The sequence below is a fragment of the Thunnus maccoyii genome, chromosome 21 (genome assembly GCF_910596095.1).
Source record: "Thunnus maccoyii chromosome 21, fThuMac1.1, whole genome shotgun sequence".
Taxonomy (NCBI): Eukaryota; Metazoa; Chordata; class Actinopteri; order Scombriformes; family Scombridae; genus Thunnus; species Thunnus maccoyii.
The window spans coordinates 4,654,015-4,673,582 of NC_056553.1; the positions used below are offsets into that span (position 1 = coordinate 4,654,015).

Here is a 19,568-nt window from a genome sequence, read left to right on the forward strand (position 1 = left end):
CTTTCCAGATGTCTTCAAATTGCTTCATGTATCCAGTCAAAGATCCAGTTATCAATGGGGAAAAACAGAACAGCTGGTTGTTTTGCCTTCTTCCTTCATAAATGACTGAAATCATTGATTTATCTAAATTGTTGTTGACACATTTTCTGTCAGTTGACTAATCCAGCAGTTCCCGAGCTTTTTAGCCTGCGACCCTTTTTAAATCGAGGTGATTCGGTCTACTAAAGCCCTTTTCAACTTAATTGTTCCAAGAATTATGGAGCCAAAGGACAAAACTGTCTGTTTCTCCACCACATGTTGATGTTCGAGACAGTTTTTCACACAAGTAAACAACAACACAGATGCTGTCGTGTTCTTTTTTTTTTTTTTTTTTTTTTAACTGTTGCATGACTATAAGTCTGAATGGATGTAATGAATGAACACCTGTCTCCAAAGCAGTTGATCTGCTTTCTCCTGTAGAATGTAATCGTAAATGTTTCTCTTCTTCACTTGCTTTGTTTTCTTTGTGCTCTTTGCTTTTCAACCAACACTCTTTTTTTCTTTTGTAAAACTAGTCAGAAACCTGAAAATGTAACTTTTTAATGTCTATAAAAATGAAAAGAAATTCATGACCCTGATCATAATATTGATCCCAGTAGCAGTTTTGTGTTTGACAAGTCAATGATGTTCAGTACTGCTAACGCCGCCCCTGATAGACCCTAGAAAGTACTTCCAGAGAAGGAACTGTTACACCTACCTAATATGGAAAAAGGAACTAAATTTAGTCCCTGGTTCCTGTGGTCACAGAAACAGAGGTATGGTTCCTGAAATGGTTCCTGGGACACTGGAAAAGTTCCTGTGGTGGAAACAGAAACACTGGACGTTGCTAGCAGTTCAACAAAAGTGATGTTTCCTTTTCATGTAGTTACATTTTAGCCTTTTTCACAGCAGACATTTTGACTTTTCACAAGTGTCACCAATAACATTAACAATGTAGCTAAATAGATTCGGCCATCTTTAATTATATTAATTACACGTGTGCTTTTCTTAATTTTGTTAATTATCTCGTGACTTCTATTTGTGACACCTGATATTACCACTAGATTTAGCGACTAATTGTTTCAGCATGACTTGAGACAGTTCTGTAGACTATAAACATACTTTTTAAGAGAAATAACCTTACTCAGAATCCTTTGTTTTCTTTGCTGTCCCTTTTTTAAAAAAGGCAGATATCTCATTTTGCTCCACTGGCGGCATCATTTTACATCACCGAAACCTCCTCGGCTATTGCCGCTTCACTATTCTGAGTGCAGCACCTCTGTTTCTCATCTCGCCTACTCTGCTTACACAGCCGAGGCTCAGAGGAACTGCAGGCGCTCTGCACAATGTAGATGACAGGATAAAAAGAGAAAGAGACAGAGTGGTGGAGAATGAATGAGGAAAGGAAGCAAAGAAAAAAAAAAAAAAGAATGGAGGGAGAGATAGAACGAGAAGCGTAAAGGCCAGGCAGGGAGGATAAGCCACGTCCCCCTTGTCTTGACATTTTTCTCTGTCTCCCCTTGGGAATGAATACCTCGATATAAATGTTCCAAACTGATGATGGAGTGGGACAGGAGGAAGAGGAGGAGGAAAAAGGAGAGGAGGGCGGAGAGTGGGGCTTGTTTGATGTGCATTAGTTATTACACGCAGCAGAGTCGGCCTATAATTTGGTTTCAGGTTGATGTAATTAAAGGGTTCGGGCCTCAGCAGTTTTCTCCGGGCTAATTTGTTTAGGAATCGCTGATTTCCCGCCGGCAGCCGGTGACGATGGCGCTACAGTGACTCTGCTGCTGCTGTCGCCGGTGGTCATGGCAACAGGAGGGCCCACAGGTGTCCATATTGATATCTTTGTTGAGCTGGCTGCTTCCTCAGTGGGAAAGATTTACATTCAGCACTTTGCACCAGGTGCTGTTTATCCTCGCTGTGGAAGAGGACTTCACCTGGATTCACTGCTGAATCCAAGAACTCAGAAGTTTTGTGCCAAATGAGATACATAGTTAGTATAAAAATGTATTCATACCACTGGTGTTAACATGTGATCTGTATCTGGATGAGGAAGAATTAATATTCTAACTTTTTGGGAAATATTTCTAGTTGAGAGAAGATTGATAGATACCGCTGTCATGTCTGTAAGTATTTACCAAGAGCCGGGAGGCAATTAGCTTAGCTTTGCATAAACATTTTTACATTTCTGTTTGCATATAGATTAAACAAGCATGATACCGTGTATTAATTAGTGAGTTTTAGAGGTGCTGGTAGGCTGATTTTTGAACTTGAAGACAGGGTGGGTGTTTCCCCCCGCTCTCAGTTTTTATGCTAAGCTAAGCTAATCACCTCCCAGGTTTAGCTCCACACAGTTTTACCAATTTAGCAACTTTCTCACTAGATTTGGAGACTTTTAAGAACCCTTTAGCAACTTTTTTTTCAAAATAAACCCCGTCTAGCAACAAATCTAGCAACTTTTTGGGCAGACCCTAACTCCTCTCCTTGAAAGGCCAATATTTCCCAGTGAATTAGTGTTATTGTGGATGTGGCTCTCTTGACTGACTGTGTTCAGTAGCACCTTCAGTTGACCAATCATCAGCCAAACAGAGACATGAATAAGCTGTGAATGTTCGTTAATAATGACCAATCACTGATCCGCATTGTTTCACCAGGGAGCTGTGGTTATGTCATGACGTCACAGATATGCAAATTAATGCGTAACGTCGTCTAGCAACTTTTCAAGCAGGCTTTTGCCACTTTCAACTGAAAATACTTGGCAACACTCGCTCCATACATACATCAGAATAAGCCTGTTTCCCAAAAATGTCAAAATATTCACCCAACTTTGGGAGACTCTTGAAGGACCACCATGAGGTGCAAGACATGGGTCATGTGACCGATGTGGATAGCCTAGCTAGCACTGGTGCCAGCAAGCTTCTACGCTGGCTTTTTTGCTTGAGAAATGACTTAATCATTTATCAATTATCACAATATTAACTACTTACTTTTCTGTTAATACTACTTAATGAATTGACTAATAATTCAGCTCTACTCCTTCTTACAGGATAGTTACCGTTAGCCTAGTTAGCAAGGCTAGTGAAAAGTAGCCTACGGATGTCTTCACGTGTTACTCTTAACTAATGTTTTTTTCTACAAGTCCACCAGCAGCTAATCAGACAAGGGACAGACAGTAGCTTATCCAGCTAATTTCAGTGTTTCCTTTCACTCAGATTCAGACAAGTGGTTCGAAAAGCTTTACGAGGCTTGTGCTGCGTTTCCTGTTAAATCTTAACAAGGGAGATGGTGAGTGCAAAGTTGGCACAACTTATAGTCAGGACGGCCACAATTAATGACAATAACTGCAGGTTGAGAAATACAAAATTTTACAATCTTTACTCTGACTACCGTCTTTCAGTATGATCACCGTTCTGATTACTGTTAGCCAAGTTAGCAAGGCTACAGAAAAGTGGCCTATCAGCAGCTTTACCTATTTTATATAATGAGATGCTATCACAACGCTAGCTAACCAAACAGCAAAGATAGCAACCAGTAGCTTCACACATAGAAACAAACTGTGTGCAGACTTCTATGCAGCTAAAATAGCTAATCCAGGGGCCAAATTTACATGTTTACTTACTCAATCTAACTTGTAAACAAGGGTTTGATATGATTGATGTAAAATTTAAGTTTATTAGAAAGCTTTATGAGGCTTGCACTGCTTGGCCTGATAAACTGTATGTTGGATATTTGCTATGCTAGAAGACATTTAATGCCACCAAAACATGTAATTTTGGAAGCTGCATTAGGTAAGAGTGTTATTTACAAATACAGCCAATTTATCAGCCTAAATTGCCAAATTGATGTTGCAGTAGAGCATCTCATTCATTCCCACTAAGTGAGACAAAAATGGATCCCCTCCAAATTAAATTCTGGCACGTGCTATGAACACATCCTCGATCACAGGAAAGAATTAGAATAAGGGAGACGTTAGTGCTTTCGTCCAGAAAAAGCTTGACTTGCCAGTGTCAGATGTGTTTCGCTCTGCGCTTCCTGTGGTTTCCTTTTGGTTTAAAGCTTCACAGTTTGGCTGTGAAGGCAAACATGAGCATGCTGTGTTCATTTTCACTTGATGTCACCTTGCAGGATTTCCTTGTGTCGATGTTTCTCTGGAGCTGCCAATCAGTGAAGTTCTGCTTGAAAGGCGGTGACAGGATGATAACACTTGAAAAAAAATCTGAATTCCCTGTATTCAAATTTTACTTATTTGTTACCTAAAATTGAAGTATAGCTTTCTGGAAATGAATTTAATTTGAAAACCCAGCAGCAGGTAAAGGATTATAACCACGCTTCTTCCAGTTCTTACCAAGACAATTTGGTAAGCACCATATTTCTGAAAACGCTGCCGTTTCTTCTCTTATAATTTAACCACTTTTCAGCATTAAGCCTGACAGTCCTGCCATGCCACACAGCAGCTTTTGGGATTGGTTTTCTCTGCGAGGTATTTGATGAAAAGGAAAAGCTTTTATCTGCATCCAGAGGCCTAACCTCGTCGGGTCGGGGACTGATCCTGCCGCTCTGCTTCCTCCCCGACAGCCGATGATAATCTGTCCACTCCTTGGGTGGCCTGACTGAAAGCAGGAGCTGACTGTCAGGTGAAACAAACCTTCACTTCGCCCCTCTCTTAAATTTCACTGAAAAATATGTACTGTATTGTACCTCTATGTGAGCTACACACCAGCGAAGGACAAATTTCTGTTATTGCCAGCGTTAACGGACAATAAAGTTTCTTGAATGAATAGTTATAGAATAGAATGAATGAATAGAAATCGCAGGTGGATAACAGCGGAAAGGCAGGGGCAGGTGGTAGTTTCATTTTGCGAGCCACAGGTTTGGTAATCACAGAATCTGTAAGTCACATCGGAGGGTTTTTCTTGAAGTCCAAGAGGAATCGAGCACATCCTTCTTGGCTTCCTTTTTTTTGCTATTTTTGAAATCCCAAAGGCAGGATTTTCTGAGATTGCATCTGTGGATGTCCACACTTGGCCTCAAAATGAGCGTTTGCATTTCCTGCGACTATGTTTACTTAATGTTGGACGAGGCTGGTTTTTCGTGTGTATTTATATCCATTTGATCAAACTTAATCCCAAACCAGGACTGCAGAAGGAAAGCAGAATCCGCCTCCTCACTGATTGAGATAGATTTGCTCTTGTTTATCGAAATGAAATTCTGGTGTCTGTTTGGACGTGTTTACTCACAGGAAAGGATGTTAGTGAGTGAGGACTCCATCTAGAGAAAGCTGGATGACCAATGTTTGGACTGTTTTGTGATTCTTGGTTAGACTGAGTGCTGAGATTTGATTTATCGATTGGCAGAACATTACGTTTTTGACATTTTATCAAGCAAAAATGCCAACTTTTGTTTGTTTACTGCCTCTGAAATGTGAAGAATTGCAGCATTTCCGGTTTTTTATAAAGCTGTAAATTGAATGTCTTTGGGTTTCGGACTGTCAGACAAAACAAGCAATTTGAAGATGTCACCTTAGACTCTGATAGCTTGAGAGGGGCTTTTATTATTATTTCTGACATTTTATTGACTTAAAGATGAAGAAATATAAACTGCCAACCTGGTAAAGTTTATATTTCAGTTTATTTGGAGCAAGATAGCTTTAAATCTATATTTTTATTAGTTTTTACAAAAGTGAAAACAAAATAAGGATATGGAGGAAACACCACACTACAAGGTCCATTTAGTAGCTTACCCAGAGCTTCCAGTCATATCACATGATCTTCATCAACACATGCAGTTTGTCCAGGAGTTTAATAGATATAACCTGATACCAATAAAAATATTTGAGTATTTCAGAAAACCTGATGATGATATATTGGACTATAATCATTTTTTAACACAAATGTTTTTATGTTTGGATCCTTTAAATCTGGTTTTTAAAAATTATGGCCAAGATATGTACTGAACCAGTCATTTTACAGTTGAAATATTAATTTATCTTTGCTCTTTGGTGAGTAAACTATGTTTTGGTGACACAACTTTGGCATATCTATACGCCAGTATGAGGCTGTGATAAGCTGAATCGGCCCCACTCATAAACTGGCGAGACTCTAATTTAGATCCCAACATCAACTTCACCAATTCTGTCATTTTTAATTCATGTTTTGCCCTTTTTTCTCTGACAATCCAATGACTATAATCCATTTCTTCCCCTGTTGTAATCGGATCTGACCACATGATAACAGCAGCAGAGTTCAGACGGAGGTAGCAAAGGGCGATTTGAGGCGACTGATATGCTAAAGAAAGAGAAAAGAGCAAAGAGATGAAGGGTTTTGACTGCAAGGATATTCATGATGTGCCTCTGTATAGTACTGTATGTTTGATTACATGTTAAAGCTGTCATGATTAACAGCTCTGGAAATATATCCCCCTCCACTTGAAAGATCGATTTGCATATATCGTTTCTCTTTTTTTAGAAGTCCACTGATGGTCTCGTGTCCTCCCTCCTCTTCTAAAGCTTTGATCTATGTCTTCCTCCACGTTGTCTCATATCTCAATCGAGCTGGTCGTAATCCTTGGGCCACCTTTTTTTTTTTTTTTATTTGCGTCTCGTGCTGTCAGTTTGTCTGTTGGCTTGTTGATTGAAACATGCCCGCGGTCTTACTCTGCTGCCTGGCTGACAACACAAGATGCCAAGCAGCTGATTTATGACCTCTGTAGCACACCGTCGCTCCTGCTGTGAAACTCCTCTCCCATCTGCTTCCATTCGACATTTACCAGAGTTTTTTTATTTTTTTTCATTTTGCACAAGGGAGCCAGTGCATTTCATTCGACATTGACCCTGTAAAACTGGGTTTTTTTTTTCCCCCCCTGTTGCTGGAGGCTGTTTAGCTCTCACTTGCTGAGTTTGCATTGTGCTCTTCATTGACTGTTTTCCGGGTCCTCGCTGCCTCCCATTGACCGTGTCTTTTTTGAGTGTGTTTTTGTCTGGTGCTTTACGACCATCTCATCGGATGTCATTGGCATTGATTAACTCCGCGGGCCTCATCAGAGCTTGTTATCCTGTCAATTTTCTCACCAACTGCTCAAGTCATTAACATTTAGGTTACTGTGCAAAATGCTCTCACCAGGTGTTACTGTATCTCATTTCACTCAACTCGGTTTCCATCCGCACCTGTGCCGCTGTCAGAACAACGAGAGTGCGATGTGTAAATGTGATGGAAAGATGTAGCGAAATCAAAACAACCGTCAAGTCAAGTGTGTTGTTTCTCGCACAGCAGGAAGAGATTTTCTTATTTAAAGATGCGTGTCAAAGTGCACCTTCTTACACATAATTTCACATCCGACGCCTCTTCTGTCTGTGTTTAAGGTTGAGGGTTTGTAGCATCCATCACAGATGAAGATGGATGCGGTATCTGTGACGTCGCCCGCAGGCCTCTCAGACAGGACTCTTTGAAGCCGGGAGCGTGATTTTTACACTCAACACCGTTTTGTCAGCTGCTTCAGGCAGAAACTCAAAATTCGGCCCGTGTGAAGCCGAAGTAGGACAAGAAAAGTGGCAACCAGACCGAGACAGCTATCAATCAAGCAAACACGCCAGCAAACATACCATCTTTAATATCTGCTTAATTGGAAAAAATCACCACCGAGACATTCATTAGTAGAGGTTAAATTAGAGACTGTCACTTGTTGTATAAAGAAATAATTGACCTTGTATTCCAGAGAGAAGTTGCAGGTCTTTGTTGAAGTCTTTGTTACTGACTTACACGCTGTCACAAATAGACTTTTAAAACTTTTTTTTTTTTTTTTTTGCCGGAGCCTTCGGCATCAGCACCCCCCACTGTGACAACACTGTTCATGTTACAAGATATTCAAGATGGAAAAAGCATCAAAAACAGAAAAATGCATCATTGGCTTTGATATTTTCATGGGATTTGTTTACATGAACATGTAGAATAACTTCATCCTGATCTTTTAGAGCTGCAACTACTGATTATTTTCATAATTAACCTGCCAATTATTTTCTCAGTTAATGGGTTATTAGTTGGTCTACAAAATGCCAAAAAAATGTGAAAAATGCTCACAAGTTACCAGAACCTAAGGTGATGTAATGTGTAGCTTGTTAGCTTGGTAGCATATGAACATTATAATGTTCAAATGCTAAGATTTACCATGTAGCATACAGCATGTTCTAACATGGCAGCTAGCAGCTAACATGTTTAAGTATAGCACGTTACTGTGCCGTTCTAGCATCGATCTAAAGGAAACCTGCTAATAATCTATCCATTATTTTCTTGACTGATTGATCTTGATTAGTTGTTTGGTCCATGAAATGGTGAAAAATGATGATCACTGTTTCCCAAAGCCCAAGATAACGTCATCAAATGTGCTAGCATGCTAAAGTTTAGCATGCTATTCTTGCATCAATCTAAAAGAAAAACACATTTAACATTAAGACACTTTAAGTATGTGAACTTTAGCAGTATAACACATAGTTTAAATGCTGAACCTGAAGGAAATTGATTCATTGGTTGAATTAATTGATCCCTTGGTTTATGAAATGTCAGAAAATAGTTTAAAATGTTTATCACAAGTACAGCTGTGTGTCCAAAACCCAAAGATATTCAATTAACAATGATATTAAACAGCGAAAATCACCAAAACCTCACTTGGAGAAGATGGAAATTGCACATATTTGGTATTTTTGCTTGAGAAATTATTCAAATGATTGATTGATTCTGTCTAATTAATCAACTATTATTCTTTAAGCCTGTCGGTCCTGATGTTTTTGGGTTCTGTTGCAAATCCAGAATCAGAATCCTGGATTCACCATCTATCAGAAAAGGGAAGAACTGAATCTTCCAGCTTCTTCCACTCCGTCTTTAACACTCGGTCGTTGTGATTTCTCTTTTGGTCTGTAATAAGATTTCTCTGACAGCTACTGTAATGAATTTATCTGACACAATGGCTTTGTGACACAGTGTGTAGGAGGAAGTGCTGCATTCAAACACAGGGAAATCTATTTGCATAATATGTTTTCAACACGTTTCCTGACCTCTGCGGGCGGGAGGACAGTGTGTTCATTGTCAGTGTGTGTGTGTGTGTGTGTGTGTGCTCAGGTTTTAGCTCCTTCTTTAATGTTAGCTACATGTTGCTGACCACCACAGTAACCGCCCTCACTGTCAGCTGCAGGTCTTGAAGGCTTTGTGGAAACCAATTGCTTTCTGTTTTCCTCAGGCTTTCTATCAGCCGAGTTCAGTGCAGCTCGCGAAGCAGAATCGGCTCAGAAAAAGGGGGAGTATTGTGTTGCTGAGCCAATTTCATTAGAGGTTCCTTGAAAGCATCTACCGAGAGGGGGGCCGTCGGGGATCTTCGCTTGAGCACAGGTAGCCTTTCACATGTTTGGCCTCGGGAGACGCCGCTGAAGGTCAGGCGTGACCGCTGTGTATGTACAGTGTGTGTGTTTGTGTGTTTTTATGTTTGACATTTGTCTTTTTTTTTTTTTTTTTCTCGTTCTCTCTCTGCTGCAGGGCTCTTGTAACAGACAACGTGTGTGTGTGTGAGTGTGTGTGTGTGTGTGTGCAGGGAGAGTGAAGTTCAAAGAGAGATGATGCTACAGAGAGACTAGTGTTGGAGATGGAGAGGGAGGTAATCACAGGTTTGTCGGTGTGTGTGTGTGTGTGTGTGTGTGTGTGTGCAGGTTGAAGGATGTCATTCAGCTCATGTTGATACAGAGATGATCATTAGAGGCTCTCTGAGTCTATTCTCATTTTCTTTCTTTCTTTTTTTCCACCCACTACCCCTCACACTCCTCTTCACACTCGCTGCGTTGAAAAAGATACACATTTTAACATCTTGAAATCTCATTTTTTTAGTCATGCTAGTGGCGTGGAGGTCTGTCCAACACTTTGATCAGCGCTGGCGACTTTTGGTGTTCCTCTAATTTCCTAATAGTGCAACCAGCAGGTCAAGGTTTCACTTATCTTGTGAAATAACTCAACATCTACTGGATTGTTTGGCACAAAATCTGGTAGAGACGTGCATATCCTACTAACTTGACCTTTCATCAGGTCAAAATTTTAGCAGATTCGCACATTTGAGCAGCTGAAACCAGAGGATGTTTGGTATCTTTGCTTAAATGACCCATCAGTTAGCTAATCATGATGAATAATCTAAATTGTTGTCCATTGATTAACAGATTAGTCGACTAATCGTTTCAGCACTAAAAGTGACCCTTAAAGACTAAATAACAACAACATACCAACACCTCACTACACATGTTCTTCAGTGAAATATCATTTTGTGAAATATTATTATCAGATTTAAAGCTGAAAGTCTGTTTGACTTTGAGTCGACTTCTCAACTGTGAGGATTTCCTGCATTTTCTGTTTTATGTCACTTTTATGTCAACTGAATCATTTTGGGTTTTGACGTTGACTGTTTTGACAGGAGAAAACAAATACATTTAAAGATGTCACCTTTTTATAGACTTATAGAGTTATAGACCAAACAATTAATCACAAGTAGAGCTAGAACAATTAGTCGATTAATCAGTTGCCAACTATTAAATTGATCACCAGCTACTTTGAGCCATTTTTTTTTAAGGAAAAATTGTTCAAATTCTCTGATTCCAGCTTCTCAAATGTGAATATTTTCTGGTTTCTTTTGTCCTCTTTGATAGTAAACTGAATATTTTTTGAGTTGTGGACATAATAAGACATTTGAAGATGTCATCTTGGGCTTTGGGAAACAGTGATCGACATTTTTTTCACATTTTCTGACCAAACTACTTGATAATGAAAATAAACATTACTTGCAGCCTTATCACAAGTGAAAATTGAGAGGTTGTTGGTTTGACAAAACAAAATCACTACCAACTACTAACTGAAACTATAATCAACAGATGAACAGATGAAGGAAGTAACGCTGCCCCAGTTTCTGAGGTTGTGTGGGGTTGCCGGATGAAAGCGCAGCCTCAGATGACCTTGGCAAGCTTGCAGATCAGTGCTACGATCCCCTGACAACCTCGGGGTAATGAACAACACCTGACACTGCGACAACCACACACACACACACACACACACACACACACACAAAGACAGACACCATCCGGCTTTAATCCTGACAAATTGCCACTACCGGTACTGTAGAGTCCCTTTTCTAAAGCCCTTTCATCTGCTTCGCCTGCCCGTTCGCTGGCATACAGAAGCTCCCAGATTCATTTTCCAATCTATACGCTCCCCCCAACAGGGCCCATTATTTTAAGTGAGTGTCGATAGGATGCTGAGAGACACGCTTCTTTTTTCTTTTTCATGTACAAATGAGCAACAGGAAGCATTTCAGAGCTGCCTCTGTCTGTGTGTGTGTGTGTGTGTGTAAATGTTCTGACTTGTAACCTAGCTCGTGTAAGTACTGATGAATAACTGGCCTTGGTAATCTGCTGCAAATTTCCCTGTGTGTGTGTGTGTGTGTGTGTGTGTGTGTGTGTGTGTGTGTGTGTCAGAGCTGCAGGGGCTTTGATGTCGGAAGCTTCTGTTGTCATCCCTCATGTCGTTACCGGCATCACAGGGTCCCGCTCAGCTGTCAGACGCACCAACGCCGCGCTCCGCTTTTTTTTTTTTTTTTTAAAGACTGCGAGCTTTGCCAGCCACGGATAAGGCGTGTAAGAATATCAAAGCCTATTTATTTGGCAACATCTGGGGACATTTTCTGGAGGATGATTGGAAGAGAAACTATTTCAAGCTGTCCTTTTTAAAGTATAAATTAGCAAAGCAAGGTTCCTCCAGAGTCACTAGTGCCTTTTCTTTTTTCCTTATAAACAGCTAGCAACGCTGATTTACAGTCTCCATACATATATCAGTAAGGACTGGCGTCTTATTTCACTTCACTTTCCTCTGGAGAAGGAACAGAGGCTTTAAGGCTGTGTGTTGGTGTGTTTGTTTATGTGTAGAGGCTGAGAGCATATGGTGAGAATAATCATGTGTTCACACCTACAACTCCTCCGTCTGTGGCCTGAACTCATCCTGGAAAAAGGTTATTTTTGAGTTACGTTCAGTAATTTGGGGTTCAAGGTTTTGCTCGTTTCACTGATTCAGTGGTTTACTCATCACAATTTAACAGAGTTGTCTGGTGCTGAATTTGTATTATTAGTTCAGACGACAAGTAATTGTTTTTTTTGTCCTTTATCAAGCAAAGATGTCATAAATATTCTGGTTCCAGCTTTTCAAAGGTGAAGATTTGCTGCTTGTATTTGTTTTTTTTAATCTCTGTAAAGTGAATTTCTGTTGGTTTTGAGGCTGTTTGTCAGATAGAAGATGAGATTTGAAGACACCATCTTGGCTGTGGGAAGCGTTTTTCTGCTGATTGGATGATCAGTTAATTAGTGATAAGAGAAAATCAACAGATGAAACGATAATGAAAACAGTCTTTAATTAAAGCCCCTGCTGAAGACTTGCAGTAGTACAGTTGGACTAGACTGTTGACTGACCGGTTGGTTGAACTTGAACTGTGTATTGTAGCTCTTCTCAGTATAATTTATGGGATTCAGACTATTAATTGATTGAAAATTATGATATGAGTGCATGTAGACCAGTCAGAGATTCATAACGATGACCTTCATTATCACTTATTTTCTCTATTAATCGATTATCTGTTTGGTCAATAAAATGTCAAAAAATTGTGAAAAATGTTTCTCAAAGCCCATGATTCGACCTAAAATGATGTCTTTTGTCATAACCAGTCTACAACCCAAAGATGCTCAGTGTACTGTCACATTTTTGACCATCATCGCCTTATCAAACTACATTTTTAAAAAAAAATATACCCTTATACACTAATCTTCCATTTTATATCAGTCCTGACTAAACTGTTGTATCTGAATGTGGGTGAGACGTTCATTTTGTTTAATAAGACTGACTCTGGAGAAATAAATCCATGTTTAAGATTGAAATTCCCTGAATCCCACTGAGCAACGACTAACCTATACCTTACCAACGTAGAAATGAAAATTAGCATGAGTCTGACAGCAAGCACCTACAGGATCAGTATGTGGTCCAACCTGATGGATTTGTCTCAGTCCGTCAGAGGAAGACCTGACCCGTGACTCGGGAGCGATGTGGCAATCAGTGTATCGACCCATTTGTGTTTTCTCCAGCCAGACATCAGTGTGTCCTCAGCCTCGGTGCTGTCTGTCTCACTAAAAGAGATGAGCAGGGAGAAGGAGAGAGAGAGGGGAGGGGAGGGAGGGAGGATGTGAAAACAGCCGATGGAAGACATCACGGTCATTTCTCAAACTCCAAACTGTAGTAGCAGGTGGCCCGGCAGCCGGCAACCTCACTTCTTGGCTCCGCTAGGCTGTAGTGGAATATCTCTCCATGATTTACAGGTCATAAAACTCCTTATTTATCTTATACCGGTTCTTTATGCAGCCTCTCGGTTCAGCCTCTGTCTGAAACAGGCGGTTTTAGCTTCTGGAGGCTACGTAAACAAACAGCAGTAGTACGATTTTACTTCTTTTTCTTATTCTTTACTCAAAATGTCAACTTCTCAAATACATCTGTACATGTCTGAGCTCTAATCCGATCCAAAATATGTGAGTGAACAACGCCAACAACACATAAATAAACACATAAATAAATATTAGCATCATCATGAGGAGGAAGTAGACGTAACTTTGCAAACGAAGCGTTCAGAGCAGGTTACAGGGAGCATTTTTACATACGTTCACCTCAAGTTTTGCACCTTTGATCATGTTTAACGTAGACATCTGACATCATAACAGTATAAAATCACAAAGAGCAGGATACATCCCCTTTAAGAAACTGGCCCTTTGTTGCTCCTCTATAATGCGATTGAGGCATTTCATGTCCTTTTAATGTTTTAAAAGTTTTTAGCTTCCCTTTGTCCTTCCAGAGACACTACAGCTGTAACACACTGATTTCTGGTATCTGTACCGCTGTTTGCTTCTTGTTTTTTTAAAAATTTCAATTTGCACTTTAAATAGAAGGATTAAATATTCTTTAATTGGTTTATTATACTCAAAGGATTTAGGATTATGATAAAGACGTATTTCAACTTGCTTGAAAGATGGTATTAATGGGGGGGGGGCTTTCTCAAAGGACAGTAAAACTGCGAGTTTCTTTAATTATCTTCAAGCACACAGAGAAAAGTAAAGACGGTTTACCCAGAAATTTATGCTGAGAAACATCAGTGATTGATAATTACTGTCCAATCCATTTAACAATGTCACTGATTCCTTATTGATTATTAGAGGTAGAAATTAGATAGCAATTTTTGTCGTCCTCTAGAATAATTCAGACTGGAGGCACAAAAATCCATAATTAGGATCCCAGAACCATTTATGATAAGAATCTATGAGCTGACAGTGTGTAATGTGTTTGTGGCTCGTACTGATGAACTCCCCGGAGCTTTATAGCGAGTTTCAGCTCATTGTTTAGCTGTCCGACTGCAACTTTACTGTTTTGGTTCACTCTCATCGCTTTCATACCGTCGTTTTCAGAGAAAAAGCCACTGTACGCTACAGACACAGTTAGCTGTAGACTAGCTGGTGAACATAGTGGAGCATTTAGCAGCTAAAGAGCCAGATATTTCCCTCAGGAGTTGGTGGAGACCAAAAACAGAGCTAAAAGAGAGTGAATATTAGACTTAGATTCACCAGGTGGACAGAAATACGACTCCAAATGAATCATAATGTTGCTGCGTAACTGCTGGATGTGGAAATAAGCAACCGTTTGCTAACAAGTTCAATATATCAACTTAAAACCTGTTTTCCTCTGCCCCCAGGTGACCAAAAAAATCAGATATTGCAGGTTTAATTTGGTTCTAATGTGCTCCAAAAATATTAAAAGATAGCACATCTCAAATTTCCAAGTCACGGAAGACAAATTACTATCATTTCACTTGTTTATTTGGCTCACATCACGATAGAAAAACGCTGACGTGTTTTGGCACGGAGCCTTCCTTCACAGCGTTTGAAGTGTACAGATTCAATTTGGTGATATACACAAGTGCAGCGTTAACACACAGCTGTGAGTTGGACCCAATTATTTAGGAACCAATCACTTTTCTTATCCCGTGGTTCTAGATACAAGGACCAATCATGTGTGTATATATAGTTAAATCTCATTTAAACCCCATTACATGCAGTATGAAGCTCCACTAAGACCATACAGTAGATGGTAATAAAGGGACACATAGATTACAAACAGTCCAACCTTTAAAAAGCATTTTAATGAAGAGGGTGAGCCGTGATTTGCTTCATGTTTTGCAATTGCATAAAAATAAATCACCTGTACAGATTACAGTCATGTGCATTAGTCTGACATGTAAATCACTCACAGTTTATAATTCCTAAATAGGACTTTTCCTCCCAGTGTGGGGATGATTTAATGATTTTGTGTTTGTTGTATTGTTGCAGCATCTATACATGCCAGCTGTTGTGGTCTTGTTCTGAGTCATACGCGTTGCACATGCCAATGTTTTTAATTGAACATGACATGTTCCTAATTAAAAACATTGTATTAAAAACACTGCAAGGGTCAGTGCAGCACACATTTCTTCCTCCTGATGAATATTCACAGTGTTGTTACTGTTGATAATAAAGGTAATTTCATCTTTATTTCACTTGTTAAAGGAAACAAATCTAACAAGATGAATGCAAATCAAAATTTGAGGTGTATAAAGAATATTTTTTTAACCCAAATCTAATCAAATAATGAAGCAGCGAGAGATTCACGTCTTTGAAACTCTCGGCTTATATAAACTGGCCATATTAATCATGTATTGTGTTAGTACAGTGTGCTGAGATAAAGACCGCTTACATCCTCTTTATGCGGCTGATCTCGGATCGAAAACTAAGCGGGCTAATTGTTTGCTCGCTGTGCTGCTTCCTGTGTCCCTTTTTTAATGACTGCAGACGGACTGTTTACTCAGTATGGATTACTGAACACACAGCCTGTCATTGATTCACAACATTCACAACGTTTCTAAGACGCAGTTTAAAACGTGGCTTTTGTTTTGGTACCATAGTAAAAAAAAACCACTTCATGTAGTTTTCAGCTTCCCATTGCCTAGCAACAGCACACGCTCCCAATCAATCTGCAGCTTTGATGTGGCACTCCAACCTCCTCGAGTCCTTTCATCTTATTCAGAGTGATATTCATGTGTTTTAATTGGCATTTTAAACTTAATTGCATTAAATGTAAAGTAGTTGTTCTGCATTCGTTTTAGTGGGGTTAGTAGCGTCGACATGATCAGAGCTAATTGGAAGAGCGGCCGTCCAAAAGAGGAAAATAATCCACCATTTAGATATGACTCCTGCAGGAGAGGAAATTAATGCATGACGGTTATCATGTGTGTTTTTAGTGAAGGGTCGGGGATCTTTTACAGAATATAATATGACATTTACATTTATAAATATAACATTTTGAGTGTTTTTATTGATATAAAGATGATTTTTACAGGTAATTTTCCTGCACCTGTTGACTTTCACAGACCCACGTTCCTGCACATGCTCAGTGGCGTCTGCCTTACACAGAACTACTCTCCGGAGACTGAAAACATGATGCTGTTATTAGTCTTTGGAGTCGTTTCTAAACAATCTAACATGACCACAGTCTTCATAATGAAGGAACATGTCACCCAGTGCAGCGATGTGGCTCATCAACATGTTTTTAATAGTTTTTGGAACAACAACGGAGGTCTACGGTACAGAGGAATAAGATATATCAGCCTTTAGATACACACACAATACTTGTTAGCATGATCAGTTCATTGTTGGTATGGATCCAAACATGAGATTTGTTGATAATAAAGAAAAATATAGAAAATCGGCAGCTACATCCTAAGACATATGTGTCCAATATGGTTATTCCATGAAAAAAGTCCAATTACCTCATTAAAATCTGTCGGACACAAGATGTCTCCTACTTCACTGTAAAGTTCATTCTCAGTGTTTTGTTCACTGGAGGCTTCAAGTTTCCACATCACACTTGCGTAAGTTGCATACTGGACCATGATTGGCTCCAAAGTAGTTGTGATGTCACAAATCCTGCTCGCACTGTAGGGTACACGCCTTAAATGAGGATTTAACGTGAGCTCAGAGAAACTTTCTCCTCTTTTCCAGATGAAGGTGAAAACAAACTCTGCACAGAGACACTCAAACATCCAACTGAAGGAACAAGAAGAAAAACACATTTTTGACAGGAGGGGGACGTTAACTTCCACAATTGCATGTAGGACAGTCTAAACTATAATACCATTCCACACAGTTTTCAGTAAAAACAGATGCTTACATGTAAACAGTCGCTCAATAATTGAGATTTTAATGAATTTAAGTTGTCAGAAAGCATCAAAAGAGGCAGCTCATCAAAAAATACTGCTTGAAGGAAGCTTATTCATGGTTTCCTCAGGCTTGCTACTGATTCTCTTCCACTGACAACTTAGTTTGCCTCTGGAAAACACAGATGTGTGTGTGTGGGAGAGATATGCTTTGTGGAGTAGATGATATTACCTCCCTCATTTGTTTGGGTTCGCCCATAATTAACGTGTCAGCGAAGACATCGAGGTGTTAATGGTGACAAGGTGACATGAAACAGTTTGAACCTCATCACTTCTACCACCTCTGGTCTTTTCCCCCTTTAAAAACCTCGGAACAAGGTTTTGATAAAACGGTAGCGATGTGACGACTCTTGTCTCCTAGCAACATGCTAGATCTCCTGTCTTCGGCTCAAATTGACTGAGACTCTTGAAAGCGTTAGCTCGCAGCGTCGCCGTAAGTGCGACGGATAAGCTAGCGGAGATGCAGGTTGAACAGAAGATGCTACGTGTGATGAATGTCTAATCAGGATGTTTTTGAGCATCTTGTCAGTGTTTTTTCTTTTTTTCCCTTGAACGCTTACCTGCTGGGCTTCTTAAAAACTCAAGCTGGGTCTTTTTATGCTTGTGCAACACACAAACTCACAAACACCAATGCACACCTCACACACTCCCGCTGTGCTGCGCTCGCCGATGTGTGAATGATCTCATACTCAAGTCGGGAGGAGCAAGTGGTCGTGGTGCATTCGCTGCCTGCTGTGTCGCTCGGATGTACTCGGCGGCAAAAAGATGCACAATGTTAAAAAAACCCTGTCTTCTCAGGTACCGCCGCATCAGGAGTGACTCTTATTTACCACCTCCTATCAGACTTAAAAAAAGCACAAATCCAGACGGTAGATTCAGCAGAGCAGAAACCCCCCCCCACCACCCACAGAAAACTCATCTCACTACACAAGCTGCTTTCCATAAAAGTTTGTGATTTTCAGACGCTTTTTTTTTTTTTTTTTTTTTTTTTCAGAGCCATCTTCTCCGGAGAAACGCAGCCCTGAGGCCTGTCCTTAGAAGTAAATTTTATCACCCTCACTGTGGTGAACTCTGTTATTTAATAAGTGAATCAAAGTGTTTCATTCCGCAGCGAGATATACTCCATTTGAAGAAATGAGACCTGCTCTTTACAAAATGATTTCTGGCATGAAAGGAAATAGCACATTATGACCTACAGTTAAAGTTATGACCACTTTCACTTATGAAATGTCTTCAAGAAGAGAGACATCTTTTGTTATTGAAATACCGGTTGAACTTTTCAGGAAGTAGATTCTATTTTCAAATATAAAATGTTGACAGAGCCATTGTCCCCACTGTTAATAGTTTTTTTTTTTTTTAGAATAATTCTCATTTACATAAGCAGCCTCATCGCAGATTAGCTTAATTAAAAGTGTCAGCGTGTTTGAAGTTTTGGGCAGAGCCGCGGTGCTTTCCTTTATCTCAGACCTCCTGGATCTTTATTTGAATCTGTAGATGGAGATCAGGCCTCCGGCTGCTGAAAATCACAGCAGTCACCTCTTTCATCTGCTTTGAAAATTGCACAATTTCTCAGTGAAGAGATGCCTTTCATCAAAGAGCAGAGAGGCCTGGTGATTTGTTTTGCTGATGAGAGTCGTTGGACTCTGTGTGACCTCGGCGTGGTTGGACGGGATTGTGTAGGAGCATCAGTGATATGTGGCCAACCTGTCACTGTCACTCACATGTATGTATACATGTATGTTATGTATGATAAATCTCAACTCTAGAGATGAAGAATATGATCATGAATATATATTTACTGTATATTTAGACGTGTTTTTTCAGTTGCTACAGGTAACAGAGAAATATATTTTATTAATAGAACAATTTAATTAGTAAATTAACCCTGATATTTGCTGAAAAGTTCAGGATTTTATAATCCGTTGCTTTTTAAATTGGCAAAGAAAAGCAGAAAATGCATCCCTTCCTAGTGACAAAAGAATTAAAGTAAAGATATGTGCCAAAAACGAATCACGGCAGTTGTCATATTAGTTGAAATAAATTATTGTTTAATTGATTAATTTTAATAATAGATGTGGCAGAATCTTAGAAAATCTCAAAGCTATATTTTAAAGTTATTGGTGATTTTTTTTTTTGTGATGTTTTATAGTTTAAAAGAAAAGCTTGACATTTTGGAAAATACACTTTTTGTTTTCTTGTGG

At 39.6% G+C, this 19,568-nt stretch overlaps 1 protein-coding gene across 8 annotated transcripts in view; it reads left to right on the plus strand.

Annotated features, from left to right (window-relative positions):
* The window catches only part of rnf152 (ring finger protein 152), a 54,705-nt gene that overhangs the window by 23,319 nt on the left and 11,818 nt on the right, over nucleotides 1-19,568 (plus strand). The window contains exons 1-3 of one of the 8 annotated variants that reach the window (XM_042400001.1): nucleotides 4,446-4,655; nucleotides 9,247-9,395; nucleotides 10,913-11,040. The exons of 1 other annotated variant lie outside the window; for it this stretch is intronic. The gene's annotated coding sequence lies outside the window, so the exon portion shown is untranslated. Of the gene's footprint in view, nucleotides 1-3,150; nucleotides 3,307-4,445; nucleotides 4,656-9,246; nucleotides 9,396-9,594; nucleotides 9,668-10,912; nucleotides 11,041-19,568 lie in introns of those variants that run through there. 6 more of the 8 variants (XM_042399999.1, XM_042400002.1, XM_042400005.1 and 3 more) reach the window with 6 other exon arrangements.